This window comes from Lygodium microphyllum, chromosome 7 (assembly GCF_053477565.2).
Source record: "Lygodium microphyllum isolate KBCC chromosome 7, Lygodium_microphyllum_v1.1.10, whole genome shotgun sequence".
NCBI lineage: Eukaryota > Viridiplantae > Streptophyta > Polypodiopsida > Schizaeales > Lygodiaceae > Lygodium > Lygodium microphyllum.
Window position 1 is genome coordinate 78,966,288 of NC_141141.1, and position 21,937 is coordinate 78,988,224.

Sequence of the window (21,937 nt, forward strand, 5' to 3'; positions counted from 1 at the left end):
CAATTACGCTATCACCCAAGCAATCTAACCACTTAACTTTTTATCAATTCTCATGCACAATTAGACATTGATAAAAAGAAGTCTTATTTGTATTTATATGGACATAGGCCCTTTTGAAATACAACATTTCTTGCAATGATAAGCCAACTATTACATTTAGTTTGGGGAGAACAACATTGTATTACATTTATCTACAGGAATTGTATAATAGTATGGTTTCAGGTCGTGGATCTTCAAGAATCAATAGGTCATTGGAAGTTCAGGGTATCCCTTCCTTTGGAACCCATTCTTCTCATGGCGCCCCAACACTTTAATCCTGTTCAGCAGGGATTACACGGGTTACTTCCTCATACACATATGAGTTTATTTCGACCCTCCGACCTTGAATATGTAAAGTTGAATTTACGTGAGCTTCCACAAAAATGAACAGCTTCACGACTTTTAGGTCTTCCAACCACTTGATCCTCTTTAGGTTGGTTTGTAGGAATGCGAATAGGTGGTCGGCTATATATTAGATTCTTGAGGCACCCATCCATCTTCATTCCATGTACAAAGGTGACCGATTATAGATTTGCTCTAAAATTTTCATCATCTCAACCCTTTGTCAATAATGCGGAGAATGCATTAGAGTCATAACCTTGACGTGGAACACCAAGAACTTGTTCCATGCTTCGTAATTCTGCAAGACAACATTGAATGTAAGAAAATGTTTGGACAGCAACATTTGCTTTACTTTATCTTATTAAGATTTCATAAAAACGATTTCGTTGTTGGTTAGCTCTGATACCAACTAGGACGTGTCCACCTATTATCTTCAGGACACGTCTTAGCAATCCATTGAAAAGTATATATAGAAGGCTCTGCTTGGCACTCCCATGGAATGTTACGGGGTTTGCGATCTAGAACTCTCCACGTCTACCACATAGCGTAAGTATTCCTGCCGTTCCCACTTAGGACCGACCTGAATTAGGGTTTTCCATATTGGCCATGTCCTAATGGCAACTAGCATCGGACCCGAGAGAACTACTTTACGCAGAAATGCTAGGTTCGAAAGCAGATTCACGTTGCACTTGGTTCAAGGAGAATGGGAAAAAAGAGGGATGCGAAGCTCAACCTTTCTGCCATAAGGCATAGTCCCATTCCGTTCCCCTAAAACAGTGTAAATCAGGATCAGTTATAATTCTAGGTCAACGCTCTTGTTAGAAATGTGTTCGTTGACGTGTCCATCATGATTTGAGAAAAGTTCTCGGCCAACCGAGACCACCCATCTGTAGGACGGGACCTATGGCCACATCCACCGCACTTTCCTCAAGTTGTTTTAGTTATTTAATTACCTAACACATTTAGTTGGACATGTATCAATCAGCTTCCTTAATTAGCCCAGGTTAGGCACTGGTTCCTTCATGTAATCATATCATTGACATAGAAAAGCAATGTCAAACAAGTTCCTTGTTAACACGTTATCATATTTATCTCAGAAATACATAAAGTCCAACCCGTAGGCTTATCACAATCCGCCCAAAGGCTATCCAGAAATCCACAGGGATTACCAATCCAAGATTCTGCCCGTAGACTATTATGCGGGCCTCGAGATCCAATCCCGAGTCATGTTAGCCTCTTGTGTAGGGCCCGGAAGGTGAGAGATTTACGGCCAGAGCACCCTCTGGCACCCAAGCGTCCTCCTACTCCAAGTAGTACTCAACGGAGAGACCTCTTGCAGCGGGTTCGGTCCACTTACCCGGAGCGGTTAAGGTCCACTTACCCAGCACGGTTAACAACCCCCTTGGTTAGGGTCAGGCAGGCAGTCAGGGGTAACTGAAGCTGCCTCTCCCTTCAAGCCTTCAACCTGAAGTATTAGATATCCATTTATCTTTTAATTCATTGATCAAATAAAGCCAAATAGTGCTCTTAAATTTGTAACAAGCACAAACATTTCCATTGGTCGTTTTTGTTGGCAAACTGCTAAGAATTGATTACTTCCTCTCGAATGCATTCAGCACTCGGTCCGGGATGACTTGCGACTTGGCAAGCTCCCCTATATCTTGGGTTAGGCGTACCCTACTAATGCGACTTGGTCAAACCTTAAGTTCATAGATTATTTCAGTTTATCAGCTCGTCTTTTACTTCCAAACAATTATCTTTACTCAAGAAATATACTATATTAGGATGATTATTCATCCTCTTGCAAGATAACTTGCGTAAGGACCTGCCAACCTTATTGCGAGAATTGGCCATTCCCTTGTGATCCAAACACAAGATCATACAACTCTGCACTTGTTGCACAAATGCCGCATGGACTATGAGACTATTCTACTCATCAAATGGAGTCACGAAACAATCTGTTCCTGATTACATTAGGCTGACGTTGTCAGTCCTAGGGTTCCAAGTTCCATCTCGTAAGATTCTTAGGGACAAACCCTAGATCACTTTCCGAATATGTTTCAGTGTCCCTACATTCGGTGAATGTGGGCAAGTATTTAGGGTATAGGAGTTTCAGTTTTAGCAATACGTACGATTAGGTCATGTATTAAATCCTAGTGAATTTCTTGGAATTTAACTCATTCTAAACGAGTACTTCGCGGTTTAGGTGTTTTAGGTTTATGCCAATTTGTTTAACTCTTGAAGATAATTACGTTATCATTTCGACATGACTCGTTGTCTATGCATAAATTGATTTTCAACCCTAACTTATTGATTTAAGGTCAGGCATAGGTTAGGTTAATTCCAACTAGTCTTCCTATAACTTGCGAATAAGATTCATGCTAACAAGCAACCTTTTACTAATAATTTATGTAGTTGACAAACGATAATTGCCTAGAGTTATGCATCGTAAGAATGATTTCATGCCTTGCACTTTCCTAAGGATTCCTAGCACTTCCCATGATGACTCATTGCGAAGAAGATATGGCTTAATAATGCGACATGCAGTACGCTATCTTAATTCCGTTTTTGTAAATATGGACTAAATGCATATCAATTTTCTAAAGCATTTAAGATGAAAAATGCGTCCTTATTTCAACAATTATCCTCATACGATTATAAAAATACCAAATAAAAATTAGGAATGAAAACCTGGACTTGGGGTGATATGTCCACGTGGATGCTAGGAGACAATCCTCCTGCGATTGTGCCTTAGGCTTTCTTAGGAGGCATCGCAAATGCAGCCTTTCTGTCGTGAATGTAGCTTTGAAAATTCCCTTTTTGAAATACCACCGTCCTTTATGAGTCTTTTTTTCTTTCCTTTCGTAGCAGTTCTTCGAAGGGATACTTGTGGAGGAGGGAAGAAACCACAAAAAAGGGTTCCAAACCAGGAAGGGGGTGTTTCAAAGTCTTTCGCGAATAAGGCTCATTAAAGCCATGGGAAAGGCTTAATGGCCTTATAAAGACTCACACGAATGGGAAATAAAAGGTGTAAAAACCCTTACGAGGGCTTTTGTATGGGGAAAGAAAAGTGTCAAAAAACCCTTAACACCCTCTTTTCTATTTGTAAAGGGGTAAAACAAAAGGGTATATAAGGATCCTTAGGGAGGAAATTATGTGGATGGGGTGTTATATGCAAGGGCACATGAAGGCCTATGAATTCCCAGGGGCAAGGGGTGTTTTGACAATCCCTCATGAACCACGCCTAGGAGGGAAAAAAAAAAACATGAAAGGCCTAAGGGAGCCCTTAGGGAGGGATTTTGAGGGGGTGGGAGAAAAAGGGCTTATGGAGGTCTTAGGAGGGAATTCGGGGGGAATAGTCTTAAGGCTATAGGAAAGGGGCCTAAGGGGGATTTAAAACACAGGGGATAAGAGGGACCTTTAAGTTCAAACATTTTTTTGGGAGGGAAGGGGGGCTTATGAAGCCCCCTTAGAAGCTTCAAAGAGCTTCTACATGTGGGGGGGGGGGGTATAGTTGACAAACAGCGATGGCCACAGATTGTGAATGCAAGGTGGCTCCTCCTTGGCACAGTGCAACAATGGGCCTCTCCTCCTCTCAACGAAACGGTCTACTCTCCCTCCTCATGGTAATGGCGACTCCCCCTGGCTGCATGATAGCCCAGGTCCACGTTCTATGGTGGCCTCTCTTATGCACAGCAACAGCAGACAGCGGCCTGAGTTTTTCTCTTCCTCTCTGGAAGTGGACGGCATACGACTTCATGGCAGCACTCTCTCCCTTCATCCGCTTTCACCCCCATTGATTTAAATAGGGGGAGGGGATAAGATCCTCCCTCCCCCACGCATCGAGGCGTATGAGCGAAAGCCTAGGCAAGCTTTAGCAAAAGGAGCTTGCCTACCATACTATTCCCCTTTTCCTCCAGCTCGATAGTTAGCTGGAGGAGAGGGGAAATAATTTTAAAAATTTTACTTTTATCAACTAAATTATCCAAATCCATTTTATTGAGGCAGTTCACGCATGCCTACGCCTTCTAGATATTACACAAATGTAAGGGAATAATGACTGAATTATGTATGAAAGTTTCTTATGTAGATCGTAATGAAGTTCTTCTGCAAACATAAGAACTCCATGTTTTATGCCATGAACAGAAAACCCTTTGACAATGTTATAGAGGACAAATGCCCGAGGAGGAAGAGGATGTAAAGGCTCTTAAAAGCTAGCCATGTATATAACATTTTGAAAATAGTATCGGTATTTTAGACTCCACTGTATTTAATGTGTTCTTTGAAGTTGTCTTTGAAAAAACCAATTGAATAACTCCTAAAGGGCATTATTTTTTGTTGCTCCTCCTCCATGTCTAGTGCTCCGAAAGAAACACATGCGTGCTTGGTAGTGAGATTTCTCCATACCTTGGCTACTGTAAGTTGCTAGGAGTCGTTGCTCTTCCACAAAATAAGGCCCATGAATAAGAAGAATATGCTATGACAACCCAACAAGCAATAATCAATTTAAATCATTAAACCTTGTTTTCAAAATAGAAAGGTTCAAATTTATGTCAATCTTACCAAGAAGAAAGTAATATCCTTTTCTCCCCAAGCTTCCTTGATTGCTTGAACAAGATTCACAATTGAACTTTTGTACTCTTTCGAATAGTTAGATGTTATCTTTTGTTCCCTAAGCATTTTTAAAAATATGTCAAGGTGTCTCCAAACCTTCATTTGTAGGAATGCAATTCGTGGTGTGCTAGCCACATTTGTTGTGATTGCACACAACTCTCTCCAACACTCCCACAATGCGTTCATTTGTTCACCAACATGATTTCTTAGAAATCATCTAGCTTTTGCACTCCCCATAGAGACATCTACTAAGACCTCTGTTGTTTTCCCTAAGGATTTTGGATCCTTTCTCAGGTGAACTTCACCTCCATGAAAACCCATTTTTTACAGTAAAGCCTCACGTTTATCAATATTGTCTGGTTTTATTGAATATGCATAGTCAAGATGCAATCTAAGCAACTGATCGATTATTCTAATCTCTGCATGTAATGTACAAATATGAACGTTCCTTAGAGAGATTGAGAGAATGGGATCCCATAAGCCATCCACTTTTTTGAACTTACTCAAATCTATAGAGTTTCGAGTCGAGGCTCTTCTTGCTGGCCGCAAAATACTCCATTCTTTGGATCCCAAACTCTCCATGCAATAAATACAAGGATATTTTGCATTGGCCCCATTACTTACTCCAAGCATACATTTGATAGTTTTTAAGTCATCACTCATATGCCATTCCACATTAAAACTACCAACACCATCGACTATCAACATTTGACCTTCATTTTGAGACTTTATAATATCAAGAATACCTATATGAGAGAATAACCATTTCAATATTTGTTGAGATGACAAGCTCAACACATGTGGACATGGATGATGGACCGCCTGGTTAGATGGGTCCACACGTCTACATTTAGCACGTCGGTGGTCATTACGACTCTCACATGGCCACTGACTCATTACTTATTATATTCAGGTTGTTACACCTATTTACAGCTCGCATAGTTATAGCGCCAGTCGACTAGTGTAGTCGGTTATGCATTGTTTGACTTAGTAGGCCACTTTCCTTTTATGTTGTATCTTATCTATACTTTGTGTACATTGTAAAGAGTGTGAAGAAGAAGAAGAAATCAGCAAGAAAACGTTTTGGCCTCCATCTCTCTTCTTGTCTCTTGAGTGAGCTTCTCCTTGTGCATTCTCTGTGTGTTCGGCGCAGCATCTTGAGCAACCCCCTCCACCACGCAATTCTTCACATGGTATCAGAGCCATACCATTGAGAGAGCCTGATTTCGAAGGTTGAAGTGAAGGAGAAGAAGCAAGGTTCGAGCAAGCAAGCTACGGGTAAGAATCTCTCCCATTCTTCCACTCATTCTCTTGGATAGTGCCTGTGGAGCCACCGGAAGCAGGGCAGAGCAAAAACCTCAGATTGCAGTGAGATTTGGTATGCGCGAAGAGCGCTGTATATTCCTGCAGAGATTTTGGGCATTTGAGGCCGTTTCAGGGCCCGTTTTAGAGCTGCAAGGTTGCGGACAGCAGTTTCGGGGTATACTGTGACTTCGACTGTATTGACCGAACGTGGGTGCGCAAGTTACAGATTTCAGATCTGTAAGTTCAAAGGTGTTTACCAGTAAGTAAACACAAGGTTTATCTGCAAAAAAGTTGCAGATTGCATGTATTGTTGAGCAGACTGTTAAAAAGGCTGTCTGGTGTATTGCTGTGCACTACAGGTCCAGGGTTGCAGAAGATTTACTTGCTGTTGGTATTAATTTTGTGATAATGGCAGAGAACAGTGGAAGCCCTATCATTGAGAAGCTCGACAAGAACAACTACCCTTCATGGAAGTTCCGTGTCACGAACTTCCTTATTGGAAAAGGCCTCTACGAGTTTGTTTCAGGTGAAGAAAAGGAACCGGAGATGAGTGATCCTCCAACTGCAGAAGAGACAAAGGCACGGAAGGAATGGAATGCAAAGGATAAAAATGTCATGTATTGATTGTCTGCAGTAATTGACAATAATATGCTGGGACACATTAGAAATGCAAAGAATTCATATGCAGCTTGGACCATACTTGAAAGTATGTTTTCTGTAAATACAAAGGCACGAAAGATTCAACTCAAGCAAGAGTTGAATACATTGAAGAAAGGTAAGATGTCTATCAATGAGTATGCACTGAAGGTAAGAAGCATTGCAGATGCATTAGCAGCGATTGATGCAATGCCCGATGATGATGATTTGGTGTCGTCTACCTTGGGTGGACTTAACAATGAAAAGGCTTGGAAGTCTTTTGTAAATTCTGTATATGTCAGAAAGCCATTTCCAGATTTCGATGAGTTGGTCTCCCTTATGATCACTGAAGAGATCAACATGCAGAGTGAGACACCTGAAAGAAGTGGTGAACAGGTCCAAGCTTTCTACTCCAGTTCAGGAAGGGGACGTGGTAGGTTCTCTTCAAGAGGCCGTGGTACAAGACGTGGTAGTGACAACCAGCAAAACAGATTGAATCAGCAATTTGGTGATATGCAAGTTTCAGGAGGTCGTGGTAACTTTAGAGGCAGGGGGAGCTTTAGAGGAAGAGGTGGATGGCAGAATAGAGGTTCTAACAACTCTGGTATTGTGTGCCACTACTGTGGCAAAACAGGTCATATTGCAGCCCAATGTTATGCTAAGAGAGATGATATCCGCAGTGGTAAGTTGTAGCAAGGAAACTATGCATCGTCTTCACGACAGAATGAAGATAAAAATGAACGTTTATTCGTTATGCAGCATATGCTGAATGCTGTTACAGGAAAGGGAACACATGAAGATGTTTGGTATGTTGATTCAGGTGCATCCAATCATATGACCAGCCATGCAGAATGGTTTGGGGAGATGCAGGATTTGTAGAATGCAGGTTATGTGCAGACGGGTGATGACTCATGCCACCCAATTTCACACATTGGAAAAGTTCCCTTGTCCTTGCATGATGGTAAGACAAAGAGTCTTTCAGATGTATTGCATGTGCCATCTATTACAAAGAACTTGGTGTCAGTCGGTCAAATGGTAGAGCAAGGGCTGCAAGTCAGATTTAATGCAAAGGGCTGCTTTGTAGAAGACTTCAATGACAAGTGCAGGTTGGTAGCAAAGGGAAGTAGAGTTGGACGTATGTTCACTCTAGATGCTGGAATTCCTACTATGAATGCTGCTATGTATGCCAAAGGAAAAGGTGTTGTTGTAGACATTGAAATTTGGCACAAACGCATTGGACATGCAAATGTACAAAGGCTGAAATTAATGCAGTCCAAAGGGTTGGTTACAGGTTTGCCTACTTTTAAAGTTGCAGAATTTCAGAAGGTATGTGAAGCATGTCAGTTTGGTAAGCAGGCAAGACAACCCTTTTCACATGACTGAGATGTAAGTAGAAATATCCTTGATGTTGTGCATACAGACATTTGGGGGCCTACACAAAATGTATCTCTTGGAGGCAGTTCATACTTTGTCACATTCATTGATGATTGTTCTAGAAAGCTGTGGGTATATTTTATGAAGGAAAAGAGTGAAGCTTTTGAGCACTTTAGAACTTTCAAGGCTGCAGTTGAAAGAGAAACAGGCTTGAAAGTAAAGTGCCTGAGGTCAGATGGAGGGGGAGAGTACCTCTCAAATGAGTTTAGTGATTTTCTGAGGTCTCATTGGATAAAGAGACAGTTCACATGCAGGTATACCTCACAGCAAAATGGGTTGCAGAAAGAAAAAACAGGCATATTGCAGAAGTTGCACGCGCCTTGATGGCTGAAAAGAATATGCTTAAGCATTTTTGGTCTGAGGCTGTTCATACTGCTATTTATACTATGAACAGAACTCCCACAGCTGCAGTTCATGGTATGACCCCCGAAGAATGTTTTACAGGTAAGAAGCCTGATGTTTCACACTTGAAAGTATTTGGCCGCATTGCGTATGTTCATGTGCCAGATGAGTTGCGGAAGAAATTGGATCCAAAGGCTGAAAAGTGTATCTTTATTGGATACTCTTTAGAGCAAAAAGGGTATCGCTGTTACAACCCTATCACATGTAAGTTCAGAGTGAGCAGGGATGTCATCTTTGATGAAATAAGAAGTTGGTATGCATCTAGTGGTGATGCATTGGATGTTGATGATGATCATGACACTCATGTGCAGGCTGAAAGGTAAGAATCACGGACTCTTAGTGGACCAGAGACATCATCTGGTAGTCCTTGGTCTAGGAGACTAAGGAGTACCTCTACATCTTCGAGTGCATCTAGTAGCACTACAGGTAAAGACAAAGGAAAGAATAAAGTGTCAGAAGGCATTGATGCAGTTCTTGATGGAGACTCCAGTGGCTCAGAGAGCTTGGATGATAAGCTTGGCATTCCTTCAGTGAGGACTCCAGGTGTGCAGAGAGCACGTGTTAATGCAAAGACTCCATTGAGTGATCGAGTGGTACGCAGGTCTAACAGGGTGAGATACCCTGTTAAAAGATTTGGTTTTGAGGGTTATGCAGCTCACCATTATGCTTATATGGTGAAACTAGTTGAGGATGTTGAGCCCACATGTTTTGAGGAGGCTGTTGGTCATGCTCATTGGGATGCAGCAATGGATGAGGAGATGGCTGCATTAGAGGCCAATAAGACTTGGGATCTAGTATCATTGCCAAAGGAAAAGAAAGCTATTGGATGTAAATGGGTTTATAAGATTAAGCACAACGCAGATGGTTCTATTAGCAGGTACAAAGCTAGGCTGGTTGCAAAAGGCTATGCTCAAACATATGGCATAGATTATGATGAAACCTTTAGTCCAGTTGCTAGGATGGCAACTATCAGATGTTTGATTGCTTTGGCAGCAGCCAAAGGTTGGAGGTTGCAGCAAATGGATGTAAAGAATGCCTTCTTGCATGGTGATTTGGAGGAAGAAGTGTATATGGATCAGCCAGTAGGTTATGAAGATTTAGAGTATCCCACGTATGTGTGCAGGTTGAAGAAGGCACTCTATGGGCTCAAGCAAGCACCTAGAGCATGGTCTGACAAGATTAGAGAGTATCTTGTCAATATTGGTTTTTATGTTTCTGATGCTGATCACTCACTTTATGTGAGAAAGGGAGATGCAGGTTTGGTCATCATAGTCATCTATGTGGATGACTTGATTATTACAGGTGATAGTGATACTGGGATTGCTGAAGTTAAGGGCTGGTTGAAGTTGAAGTTTGAGATGAAGGATCTAGGTGAGCTAAGGTACTTCCTTGGCATTGAGGTGGTCAGATGTGATGATGGTATATGGCTATCCCAAAGACAGTATGGCTTGGATATGTTGTCCAAGTATGGTATGACAGCATGCAAACCACTTTCAGTCCCATTGGAGCAGAATGTAAAGCTAAGTGCTGATGTCGGAGATGAGATAGAAGACCCTACTATGTTCAGGAGGATAGTGGGGAGTTTGATTTACATGACTATTACAAGACCAGACTTGAGCTACGCTGTTGGTCTTGTAAGCCAGTTTATGCAAGTACCTAGAAAGCCACATTTGGATGCAGTCAGACGCATATTGAGATATGTGAAGTCCACATTACATTATGGAATTTTCTATGAGGCAGGTACAGATGTACAGGTGTTTGGATACACAGATGCAGATTGGGCTGGTAGTATGTCTGATAGAAGATCTACCAGCGGATACATGTTCTCTCTTGGTAGTGCAGCAGTTGCATGGAGCAGCAAAAAGCAATCTACAGTTGCTTTGTCGAGTACAGAGGCTGAGTATAGAGGTGTTGTTGTTGCAGCATGTGAGGTAGTATGGCTGCAAAAGGTATTGGCTGATTTGGATGTCCAGGTGGAAGGTCCAGTTGTCATTTATTGTGACAACATGAGCAATATACAATTGGCTAGGAACCCTGTGTTCCATGCCAGGACAAAACATATTGAGGTACACTACCACTTTGTGAGAGAGAAGGTACTAGCAGGTGAGATTGACTTGGTGTATGTCAGCACACAGGATCAGATAGCTAACATCTTCACGAAGGCATTGGGTACAGAGAAGCTTCAAAAGTTTCGAAGCTTACTTGCAGTTGCAGAGATGCAGTTGAGCTTGAGGGGGAGTGTTGAGATGACAAGCTCAATACATGTGGACATGGATGATGGACCGCCTGGTTAGATGGGTCCACACGTCTACATTAAGCACGTCGGTGGTCATTATGACTCTCACATGGCCACTGACTCGCCAAAAGCTCGTCCCACTGCAAAGGAGCATCGAACGGATTCTGCAGAAAAAGAAACAACATATCAATCCACCATATAATAATGCATTCAAATATCTCATGGTAACTACGGACAAGAAAGATGAGTGACTTACTGGGCCGCCGTGTCTATACAATCGGTCGATCAATGATCTGAGACCATGCCTCTTTGCATATCGAGTCTCAAGGCCTTGTGGATCGCGATTTGTAATGGAGTGCTGCAAAGAAAACAAAATGCTAACTGTTAGAAACATGATTGTCAGTACAAAGAATATCTCAAAAAAACAAATAAGCAAAACAAAAGAGAAACTTACAAAGTCCTCCAAATATGTCCTGTGGCCGCCACTCCCAAGATGATGTACCGATTTGGCCTCGATTCGTGCCCTCGCCGCCTCCCACTACTGACTCCAACGTCCTGGCGAATTTGTATCCTCCTCCCTCAGTCGGCGCTAGTCGTCTGCATCTAACCACTCGGGCTTTGGAGCCCCACTCTTGATTGCCTTGCGTGCGTCGGATCGTCTATGTGACATGTATGCACGCACGCAATCCATCATCTAGCCCGTAGAGAATCTATCCACTGCGGCTAGCACCGGGAACTCCTCGTGCAAGGATGCTACTATGTACTCCTTGCTCCCCTCCGGTATGTTCCTCCAATGATCCAGGACGTTGTGCCGAAAAACTTGTTGGCACAACTCCCTCATCCAAGCCATCACCCTCCTCCCCTCATCATTCATGATGATGGCTCCTAACCTGCCATCCACTAGGTATCCATAACCCCTAGGAGTATGCCTAAGATGGGCCCTCTCCCATCTCGGTCCACGCTCTTGGGCATATCTAGGAGACCCCTGTACATCCGGTGTACCGACGGGGGTACCCTCTCCCAGAGTGCCACTAAAAGGGGTGCCACCAAAAGGCGTGCCATTTGCCGACGGCTGCACAAAAGCCGGAGTAACTGGAGTGGACGTCCCCACAGGTGTGACAAATCCTGGAGGTTATGCAGCTCCAGCTGAACGACGAGACGGAGACATCGCGTCCGTGTCTCCACAGCAGCACCCCCCTGATCCTCCTGCACTCGCAGTCCCTCCCTCTGGCCCAAATCGCGAGCGTCAAGATCGTCTGCTCGAAGTTGAAGCATCTGATCGTGCTGAAGTTGATCTAGCAGAGCGCCCTGACGAAGAACGAGACAGCTCCTGATCTGCCATCTCTCTGAATCTCGCGAGCTGATCTGGAGACATGCGTGCCATCATGTCCTGAAACTCCTCATCGCTCATCTCTCGACTCATCCTGAAAATGTCAATACCTGCACAGATAAAAAATGATGTTAGAATAATCAATTTAAACTATACAAAGCACATTAATATAAATCATTTTTGAAAAATCCCTCTTAAAATGCATATCTTATCTACCTTTATGGAAGATCTAAACAACTAATTGAAGTATTCTATGGTCCCACGTTAATCTCCTGACACAACTCTGCATACACTGGAAGGTCGATAGACATGTCATCACAAAAGAACGAGTGTGCCTCGTTCTCAAAAAATTCTATGACTTCTGTATTTCCATCATTGTTAGCCGATGCGGGCTCCAAGCTTGCGGTGGCCTCCACTCCTTGTAATTTCGATCCCTCTATTTGCATATTTTCTTCATCTATGCCTGGAACATCGCTTTGATCGTATACTCTCGCACCTCGAGGAGTTGAAGGTATAACATACCACCATCGAGGTTTTCAGGGATTTGGATAGAAGATTACCTGTTCACAAACACTTACAAAGCGGCTTCAAACCATTGTGACATAAACCATGTCGTATTACAATTAGCAAGCAAATGACTATTTGTACCTGTTCACAATGGGCCGGCAACACAAAGGTGTCACGCAAATCCATCCATTTTTTTTCGGAATCTATTTCGAGAAATCCAGATGGACCTCGTCGAGCTGTTGCGCCAGCTCCTCCAAGTACCACTTTGAACCACTGCACATCGAATATTATCATGGAGAAGCTATGGTAATTCACCGTAATAATACTTTGCAAGTTCCCAAAATACTCCATCTCATCCACAACCGTGTTCGGATCCGTTGCTCGTCGCCAGCTCTCTTGCTCAAACCTTGCCATGACACCACAGTCCATTATGGAGCGCATTTGGTCAATACGCTCCACCCGAAAATGCTGTCCGCGTGAGGACGCTACACTATATATTTTGTACTGCACATTGAAACACTCAAATTAGATGTAGCAAGCAAATTTAGATACGACACATTCTAAACCCCTCATTACCTTTGGACTACATCCCCTCGAGAACTCCCACTCCTCCATTGAGACCTCAGTCCCTTCACTGGATGCTGCGGTCAAGGCTCCATGCAACCATCATGTTGACATAAACCGCAGCATCTCCTCCATGCCTTTGGGATATCGAATCGGTCGGTGACGCGTACTGTGTCGAAATTTAGCTCGCGCTTCCTCTCGATCTTTCCTTGCAATCTGGTACTTGGCGAGCCACATCTCAATGGAGGCATGGTGCAACATACCAAAGCGATTCACCTTCTCTTCTATTGAGGCATCCATTCTTTTTTCTACCCCATTTCCAACCACCACATCTCCAGTCAGCCTGTCATCGTCCTTCAGCGTCCATAGCATTTCATTGTCTGGTTCCACCGTTGGTAGCCATTGTGAGATATGCACTAACGCCTCTGACACCAACCAACCTTCCGCCATGCTACCTTCCAGACGAGCTCGTTGTTGCACAAAGCCTTTCAGGGTTTTCATGAAGCGCTCCAAGAAGAACATCCATCGCGTATAGATAGGTCCAGCAATCTCCACTTCGTCCACAAGATGCACAAGAAGGTGAACTTGTATCGTGAGCATGCTAGTGGGCAGGTATTTCTCAAAGAGACAGACCGTCTCAACTGCTCCCCGCCTTGCGGATTCAATAGAGGACGTCTTAATCTCTTTCTGTGAGATCCATTGCACCAAAGTCGACAACTTGTAAATGGCCCCGCGAATTTCTGGAGTTAGGCATCCCGCGATCGCGATCGGTAGGACAAACTGCCACAAATGAGAAAGCATTAAGAATAATGGTCACTTTTCAAATTTCAAAATGTCCACGCTAATTAAAATCCATTCTGTTCACAAACCTGACATATCTTATGCCAATCATGGGATTTTAGCCCAGACATTCGGTCATCTTTAGAAAATGCGGACCTGAGAGAACGCATCATACCCGTCGGAGTGCGGATAGACTTGATTACTTGCTTCACAATGCGCTCTTCTTTGGTAGACAAAACCCAGGGAGCGCGAGGAAGCTGCACTCCCCCTTCAGCACTCGACTGCGGCCAAAGCGCCTCCATCTTACCTACCTCCTTTAAATCCATTCATGACCCTATAGTGTCTCTCTTTCCTGTGATGTGGTCCCATAGCAAGCTGCCCACATTTTTGAAAATATGCATGGGATCCAACAAGTGGTTGACTTGTAAGTGGGTCCAATATGGCAACTCGTAGAAAACTGAGAACCGTCGCATTCCATTTGGATGTGATTCTAGGTTTACCATTTTCAGCTCGTACCAGCTTGCAGCGTTCATACATACTAGAGGTCGTCCAAGAAAACCTTTCCTGAGTTCATGATCCTCTGGCAAGAAAGCGGCGTGTCCTTGATATACCATCTTCTTCATGGTTCGTGACCTTCGGGAGTCTAACTGTGGCCCACACAATGGACATGCATGATAACCTGAGGTAACGAGACCTGCAAGGCGATCCATGACCTAGTGAATACTTGATTGAATGAAATAAAATATAGATATTACCAGCGAGAACAAAGGTCTGCTCACCTGAGCACTCTCCCAATCCCGGAAAGTCATGCATCGTCCACATGAGAATGGCTCGAATGTTGGCTGACCGTCGACCATCGTGCTTGCTCATATCTTACATCGTGACCCCCTCCTCCCACAAAATCTTAAGCTCATCGACTAATGGACGAAGATACACGTCCATATTTTTTACTTTGTAGCGGCCCGGGACAAGCAAGCTAAGGATGAGATGTCCTTTCTTCGTAGAAAGCCATGGAGGAATGTTGTAGTTGACAAGCACTATAGGCCACACACTGTAAGAAGTTGAGCGCAGACCGAATGGGTTCACACCATCCATGGCGAGACCGAGCCGAACATTCCTTGGCTCTCGCGCAAAGCCTGGGAAGGTAGAGTCAATGTGGCTCCATGCGCGCGAATCTGCTGATATTCGTTGCACTCCATCCGTGGACCTATTTTGCACATGCCACGTTGTCAAGCTTGCCATGGCAGACGTGCGAAACATGTGGTTTATGCGGGGGATGAGTGGAAAGTGTCTGAGAACTTTTTGAGGGATGGTCTGCCCTTGCAAGTCCTGTCGATACCTGTGAGCACCACACTTTGGATATGTCTCCATAGTCTCGTATTCATCTCGAAACAATATGCAGTCGTTGATACATGCATGGATGTTATTGTAGTCCATGCCAAGCTTCTGTAAAACATGTCGTGCATCATCACAAGACTCAGGCATGGTGTTTGCAGGTGGCAATATATGATATTTCAATAACCTGAAAAAATCATAAAACACCTTGAAAAATCCATCCATGTTTGCAATAATACTGTTAAAAAAAAAAAACAATGAAGTTTGTGTGCAAGGTACCTGAATAACTCAGTCACACTCGTATCGCTCCAACCGTATTTTGCTTGCACACTTAAGAGTGCAAGCAATGTCTTCAACCGAGATACTCGACACCCATCATATAATGGTATGGATGCTTCCTCTCTAAGCGGGTCAGATGTCTCAACATCCATGGGAATCAATGCATCGATCATTGCCTCCATCTCAGGCTCCAAGATTGTAGGCAAGTCGAGAAGGTTGTCTGTCTCCTTTGGTATTGATGGTATAGATGGGCCTTGCGAGTGGTCGATTGGCTCCTGCAATCCATCCATTGCACATCCACAAACTCTTCTAATTGGCCGCAAAGGGTGCACTCCCCCTTGGGTCGAGACATCACTCCCCTGGATACAAAATTTGCCAACAAGACCCAATCTTATTATGTATGGTTTTCAATTAGCTTGAGAGTACAATGTATGAAAAATGCTAACTTCAAATTACCGTTTGTTGAAAATCTGCAATCGCCTGATCAATGATCTCAGATTGAAACTCGCCAAATTGTCGTATGTGTTCTATAGACAATCGGCATTTTCGTCTAATTGCCAACTTGCATTGAGAGCAAGGACATGGGACACGCTGATTAAGATACATCTCGCGGTCTTGAACAATAAGACCTTCTTCGTTTGCCATGTTATCTACATTACAGAACGAGGCTTAAATGGATAGCTTTATGGAGATGTACGTCAAGTTGCAAGTTGACCATAAACCTTGCATTGTATATAGTAGTCGAGAGATTTTCCGATGTTATATCTCGGCCTTGTATCATGCTCAACGATTTGTTTGTCCCGGTAGATAATTATTTGTTATATCTCGACTTTGAGTATAAGTAATCCATTTTAAAATTAATGCGCGCCATCTATGAAATTTTATAACTATAGTAATAAAATTTATTTCAATCAATTCTACTCATAGTCATAAGACCTGAGAGAAATTATCCTATACTCAATTTAAGGGTTTCTTCTTCTATAACAATAATTTTGGGTTCATTTTGATGAAGTACGTGGCCCATGGCAAAGCACATTACATACCATTATCAATAAGTATATTATCTTAAATTTCCTTCCCATCCCTCTCCCTCTCTTTCTCTCCCTCTCCCTCTCTTCCTCTCTTCCTCTCTTTCTCTCACCCTCTCCCTCTCTCATTTCCTTCCCCTCCCCCTCCCTCTCCCTCTCCCTCTCCCTCTCCCTCTCTATGTCTCTTTCTCTCTCATTTCCTAAACAAGCAAAAAATAAAGTGATTTAAACATCCTCCAAGCAAAAGGGAGAGGGAGAGATACAATGCACTCTCCCTCTCTTTCTCTTTCTATCCCTCTCTCATTTCCTTCCCCTTCCTCTCCCTCTCACTCTCTTTCTCTCTCATTTCCTCTCCTAAACAAGCAAAAAATAAAGTGATTCAAACATTAAACAAGCAAAAGGGAGAGGGAGAGAGAGAATGCACTCTTCCTCATTCTCCCTCTCTTTCTCTTTCTCTCCCTCTCCTATTTCCTCCCCCTCCCTCTCCCTCTCCCTCTATTTCTCTTTCTCTTTCTCTTTCTCTTTCTCTTTCTTTCCCCCTTCCTCTCCCTCTTTCTTTCCCTCTTTCTTTCTCTTTCTCTTTCTCTTTCTCTTTCTCTTTCTTTTTGCTTGTTTAGGAAATGAGAGAGAAAGAGAGATAGAGAGGGAGAGGGAGAAAAAGAGAAAGAGAGGGAGAGGGAGAGGGAGAGGAAGGGGGAGGGGAAGGAAATGAGAGAGGGAGAGAAAGAGAACGAGAGGGAGAGGGAGAGGGTGAGAGAAAGAGAGGAAGAGAGGGAGAGAAAGAGAAAGAGAGGGAGAGGGAGGGGAAGGAAATTTAAGATAATATACTTATTGATAATGGTATGCAATGTGCTTTGCCATGGGCCACGTACTTCATCAAAATGAACCCAAAATTATTGTTATAGAAGAAGAAACCCTTAAATTGAGTATAGGATAATTTCTCTCAGGTCTTATGACTATGAGTAGAATTGATTGAAATAAATTTTATTACTATAGTTATAATATTTCATAGATGGCGCACATTAATTTTAAAATGGATTACTTATACTCAAAGCCAAGATATAACAAATAATTATCTACCGGGACAAACAAATCATTGAGCATGATACAAGGCCGAGATATAACATCGGAAAATCTCTCGACTACTATATACAATGCAAGGTTTATGGTCAACTTGCAACTTGACGTAAATCTCCATAAAGCTATCCATTTAAGCCTCGTTTGCTGTAATGTAGATAACATGGCAAACGAAGAAGGTCTTGTTAGCATTTTTCAGCAAATGGTAATTTGAAGTTAGCATTTTTCATGCATTGTACTCTCAAGCTAATTGAAAACCATACACAATAAGATTGGGTCTTGTTGGCAAATTTTGTATCCAGGGGGGTGATGTCTCAACCCAAGGGGGAGTGCACCCTTTGCGGCCAATTAGAAGAGTTTGTGGACGTGCGATGGATGGATTGCAGGAGCCAATCGACCACTCGCAAGGCCCATCTATACCGTCAATGCCAGAGGAGACAGAAAACCTTCCCGACTTGCCTACAATCTTGGAGCCTGAGATGGAGGCAATGATCGATGCATTGATTCCCATGGATGTTGAGACATCTGACCCGCTTAGAGAGGAAGCATCCATACCATTATATGATGGGTGCCGAGTATCTCGGTTGAAGACATTGTTTGCACTCTTAAGTGTGCAAGCAAAATACGGTTGGAGCGATACGAGTGTGACTGAGTTATTCAGGTACCTTGCACATAGACTTCATTGTTTTTTTTTTAAACAGTATTATTGCAAACATGGATGGATTTTTCAAGGTGTTTTATGATTTTTTCAGGTTATTGAAATATCATATATTGCCATTTGCAAACACCATGCCTGACTCTTGTGATGATGCATGACATGTTTTACAGAAGCTTGGCATGGACTACAATAACATCCATGCATGTATCAACGACTGCATATTGTTTCGAGATGAATACGAGATTATGGAGACATGTCCAAAGTGTGGTGCTCACAGGTATTGACAGGACTTGCAAGGGCAGACCATCCCTCAAAAAGTTCCTAGACACTTTCCGCTCATCCCCCGCATAAACCACATGTTTCGCACGTCTGCCATTGCAAGGTTGACAACGTGGCATGTGCAAAATAGGTCCACGGATGGAGTGCAACGAATATCAGCAAATTCGCGCGCATGGAGCCACATTGACTCTACCTTCCTAGGCTTTGCGCGAGAGCCAAGGAATGTTCGGCTCGGTCTCGCCATGGATGGTGTGAACCCATTCGGTCTATGCTCGACTTCGTACAGTGTGTGGCCTATAGTGCTTGTCAACTACAACATTCCTCCATGGCTTTCTACGAAGAAAGGACATCTCATCCTTAGCTTGCTGAACGTTCTTGGATACTGACCATACTGAACGTCACCTGAAAGTGGGTCTCAATCTTTTGGTAGAAGAACTAGTGGTCCTGCGAGATTTACTAAAGGAGAACTTAGACGTGCTTGCTTGGTCGTACAAAGACCTAAAGGGGATTGATCCCATAGTATGCCAACATCACATTGACCTAGAGCCCGATGCCAAACCTGTAAAGCAAAGACAAAGGCGTATGAATCCTAATTATTCTACTCTAGTGAAGGCTGAATTATTGAGACTTCTTGAAGCCGAGTTCATTTATCCAATGGCTAACAATGAATGGGTTTCGCCCATTGTGGTTGTACCCAAGAAGAACGGGAACTTCAAATATGTGTGGAATTTTGAAAGCTCAATTCGAAGATAAAGAATGATAATTTCCCTATCCCTTTTATTGGCCAATTGTTGGATATAGTGGCAGGTCATGAGCTCTATTCCCTCTTGGATGGATTTAGCGGATATAACCAAGTTCAAATCGTAGAAGAGGACCAATCCAAAACAATCTTCACCACAAAATGGGGGACCTATGCTTATAGAGTAATGCCATTTGGGCTGTGTAATGCTCCTGCCACCTTCCAATGAGTAATGATGGCTGCTTTTGAGAATCATTTACATGATTTCATTGAGGTGTATATTGATGACTTTTTGTGTCTATAGTTTGATCCGTGAGCACTGGGGACACCTAGAGTAATGTTTTAACAGATGTCGAGAGTATGGGATTTCTCTCAACCCCGACAAATGTGTCTTTGATGTCTCATCGAGAGTTCTTTTGAGCCATATTTTCTTTGCACAAGGGACTACCATAGACCCAACAAAGATTGAGAAGATTGCCATCTTGACAACACCAATAAACCTCAAGCAATTGAGAGGATTTCTTGGCCATGTGGGCTACTACAGAAGATTTATTGCACATTTTGCAACCAAGGCGGCCCCTCTGCACAAGCTCCTAAGGAAAGATGCTGATTTTCTTTGGACTGATGACTATAAAGAAGCCTTTAATGCCCTAAAATAGTGCCTTATCCAAGCACCTATCTTACAACCTCCTGGACTAGATGAAGGAGTTCCATGTGCACATAGATGCATCAGTTGAAGGACTAGGTGTTGTCCTATGATAAAAGGGCCCCTCTAAATTAGATCATCCAATATATTATGCAAGCCGGAAGGTCACTGATAGGGAACGAAACTATACAGTGATAGAGCTTGAGTGCTTGGCAATGGTGTTTGCACTAGAAAAGTTTTGACACTATTTATTGTCAATGCATTTTAAGTTCTACGTGGATCATGAAGCCCTGTCCTTCATGATGAATAAAGCAAATGTTAAAGGACGATTGATGAGATGGTTGCTCCTTTCCTAGGAGTTTGATTTGGAAGTGATCACTAAGCCTGGACGTTCCCATGTCCTAGTCGATCATCTATCAGAGATCCCTCAAACTGTAGAAGAGGAACAGGATGATCCAGACCTTCCTGATGCTTCCTTGTTTCTAGTCGAAACAATTACTCCCTGGTATGTAGACATAGCCAACCTCTTGGAAACTCAGCAGTATCCTCCTGGCATCTCAAGCTGTGAGAAGAAGAAGCTTCTCTTAGAATCAACCCCCTACACTTTGCTAGGCGGTGCACTATACAAGAGAGGCAAAGATGAAGTATTATGAAGATGTGTTGCAGGGGATGAAATCGGCATAGTATTGAAAGCATGCCATGATGAACCATGTGGTGGACACTTCGTAGGAGAAGCAACAGCCATGAAGGCTCTGTTAGCAGGATACTAGTGGCCGACCCTCCATAAGGATGCATATGACAATTGTAAAAGATGTGATGCTTGTTAGCGAATGGGAAAACCCACCAAAACAAGTGCCATGCCACTATAACCTATTCTTCCCCTAAAGCCATTCAAGAAGTGGGGATTGATTTTATGGGTCCCAATTATCCACCCACCAGACAGAAGTAGAACAGATACATCTTAGTATGTACGGATTATGTCACAAGGTGGTGTGAAGCTAAAGCTCTGAAGCGGGACGATGGTAATAGCGTAGCTCTGTTCATGTACGATAATATTATCACCCATTTTGGCAGTCCCCGATAAGTGACAGAGATACTCATTTCCTTAACAAAATCATGGAGGAGCTGACTGAGCTGTATAAAATCCGTCATCACAAGTCCAGTCCTTACTACCCCAGAGCCAATGGCCAAGTTGAAGTCACCAATCACATCCTTTGCTTGATTCTAACAAGAATGATTGTCACACATCGTCGCGACTGGTACGATCGACTTACAGAGGCCCTCTCTGGGCATACAGAACCTCCAATAAGGCAGCTACAGGACAGACCCCTTTCCAGCTAGTGTATGGTACAGAAGTTGTCATCCTTGTTGAACTGGAATTGCCCTCTTTGTGGCAGTTAAAGAATGCTTCAGAGATGATGAATCACTGCAACGCCGCCTCCTAGACTTGGAATGTTTGGATGAGATATGGCGTATGGCCCTACAATGCATGGAAACCACTCAAGCGCGACGCAAGGCCTGTCATGACAATTTGATCAAGTACAAGGAGTTCAAAGAAGGTGATCTTGTCCTAGCCTATGATTCGAGGTTTGGCAAGTTTCCTGGCAAGCTTGAACCACGGTGGATGGGCCCATACAAGGTACTTGTTGTCAATCCTAATGGCTTTGTTCAGGTGCAAACCGTTGATGCCTCTGATGATCCTTTCCT